Source organism: Equus przewalskii, chromosome 25 (genome assembly GCF_037783145.1).
Source record: "Equus przewalskii isolate Varuska chromosome 25, EquPr2, whole genome shotgun sequence".
Classification (NCBI taxonomy): domain Eukaryota; kingdom Metazoa; phylum Chordata; class Mammalia; order Perissodactyla; family Equidae; genus Equus; species Equus przewalskii.
In genome coordinates, this window is record NC_091855.1 from 2,364,080 (window position 1) to 2,366,734 (window position 2,655).

The window sequence follows — 2,655 nt, forward strand, 5'->3', positions numbered from 1 at the left end:
TTCAAAATGCAGACCTTGGCAAAATTAAAAGTGGCATTTAATATATACCATATGATAGAGAAACTGAGGCTATGACATAAGGAAAAGACCTGCCAACTGAGAAGGCGGGAAAGTCTTTGCCTTCTGATCTGGGGGAGCATTGAAAGAAGGGGCTCAAGTGAGTGCGGCAGGCAATCATCCCCAACCTGTGCTGGGGCGTCTCAGAACGGGCAGGCCGGGGTTGCAGGAAAGCATCCGGAGAGCTGTGGTATCAGAGAACCTGAAGAGATGGAATTGGTAGACCACTTTCCCTCTAAGAAAGGAGGTGAGGTCTTGCATTTGGCTCTGCACCACCTGGAACCTGACTCAGGAGCAATAGTGTTCAATGGCAGAGGTGGCTTCATTTGGTATCCTGAGATAACTACTGGCTCTCAGTGGCCTGCAGGTGACATGTGGGAGAACCCACATATTCTTACACTCCCTCAGGAAGTAAAAGTGGAAATGGTGAATAGTCTGGTGAACCAGCAGAGCTAAGAGGGCATAGTGCATGAGAGCTGTACTACCAGAGGTAAATGGCTGCCACCCTGGATGGCAGCAGTGCTGCTGGCCCAGCACCACAAAAGGCCAGATGAAACCTGTTTCACCTCATTGAGGACTCATAGGTGTCCAGCTCCCTCCTTCTCCTCTGAGCCTACCACAAGATCATATGAATACCCCGTACAATTGGATTCCACCCTAGGAATGAGCAAGGGAAGCGGGAGGAGGGAGAGGAGAGACTAATAATTTTCCTGAAAGAGACCCGCAATTAACTTGAAGAGACTAAGATGCCTTTAACCTTTAAGATAAATTTGAGCTCCCATTGGCCTCTCTTTCTTTTTCCCCTTCTACTACTGGGGTGAGGGTTCAAGAGCAAAACCAGATCAGTTGTAGATGATAAAGAAGAGCCATTCTTCCTGTTCATCTGAGAGTTATGCGTTTTTTAGCATAACATAGATACTTTGTGTTGCCAAGTTATCTCATAGAGAACTAACTTCCTTTCCTCCTTTCCTTTCTTTCTTCCTCCCTCCCTTCAGTAAACACATTGAGCGGCTGTCAGACATACACTAGGTACAAGTGGTACACATAAATCGGGTGTCATTCCTGCACTCAGGGAGCTGGGTACCTAGTAGGCTAGATAGACTAGTGAGCAGATGCTTTCACCAGGGTCGGGAGCCCATACAGATCCACGCTGGGTGCTACGCAAGAGGCAGCTCCCCAAGGGTTGGGAAGTCCAGGAAGCCTTCCCAGAGAAGGGAGCTTCAGAGCGGACTCCTTAAGGATAACTAGAAGTTTGCCAGGAGAAGAAGGAGGAGGAAAGAAGAAAGGCTTCTGAGGCAAAGGGAAGAGCATATGCACATAGCTGTAATAATTAATTTTATGTGACAACTTCTCCACTGGGTGCTAGATCAAACATTTTTTTCTGGGTGTGTCTGTGACGATGTTTCTGAATGGGATTGACATTTGAAATAGTGCACCTGGCAAAGTAGATGGGCCTCCTCAATGTCATTGGGCATCATTCAATCAATTGAGGGCCTGAAAAGAACAGAAGGCACAGGAAGGAGGAATGTGCCCCTTCCCCACCCCTGTAGCTTCCTGCCTACCTGCTCAGGCTGGAACATAGGTCTGCTCCTGCTCTTGGATGGGACTTACACGACTGGCTCTCCTGGTCCTCAGGCCTTCAGAGTCCGACTGGAACTGCACCACTGGCTCCCCTGCCCCTCCCGCTTGTAGATGGCCAAATATAGGACCCCCAGCCTCCACAATCTTGTGAGCCAATTCCTCGCAGTAAATGAATCTCAGTCTGTCTCTCTCTCTTTCTGTGTTTCTGGTTCTCTGGAGAACTCATCTCATACAATGGCCAATTCTGAGATCTGCAATTAGCTTATTTCACTGATCATAAAAATTCATGTTCCCCCACATTTTAACTTCTCTGAAATCAGGATGCAGCTAACCATCCATGGCATCCTACAATTTTGTTCTTGGTGACTGATAAAAGTAAGGCTTAAAGCACCCTAAAGTGAATGGAATTTAAGTAATTTAAGTTACGGGGCCCCTTGTTTGCATGGGCCCCTTCCAAAGCTTTGTACTTAATTTTGGGTTTACCCTCTTAGAATGGGTGCACTAAATGGTATGAGCCTTGGGCCTCACATGCCTGCATCCACCTCTAATGTGTTTTAGAAGATTGGTAATTCGATAGGTCTAAGATTAGTATTTGTAGGGGAAGAAGGAGAGGGGATGAGGGAAGACATGAGTGGTGAGAGACTGGAGGTTTAGGATCTAATTTCAGTGAATGACAGCTACATTCTTTCATCTGGTGGAAGAAGCCAGAGACCTCAACTCCTGCCTCTCTCTCCTGCCCCATGTGCAATCCATCATTATGTCCTGTATACTTCTCCTGTGATAGAGACTCCTACTTCTCCTTCAAACTCTGTTTCTTCCTTCCATAAGGCATAGAACCCTCTAGTTTTAACCAGACGCATGACCACCCTGAACAAAGACTGCATTTTCCAGCCTCCCTTCTAGTTAAATGTGGACACGAAGCTGAATTTTGGCCAAGGGAATGTGTAGTGTATCTTGAGAGTTTCCTTAAATTGAAGTAGTCTCTCATTCTCCCTCTTTCTTTGGTCCTGATACCAG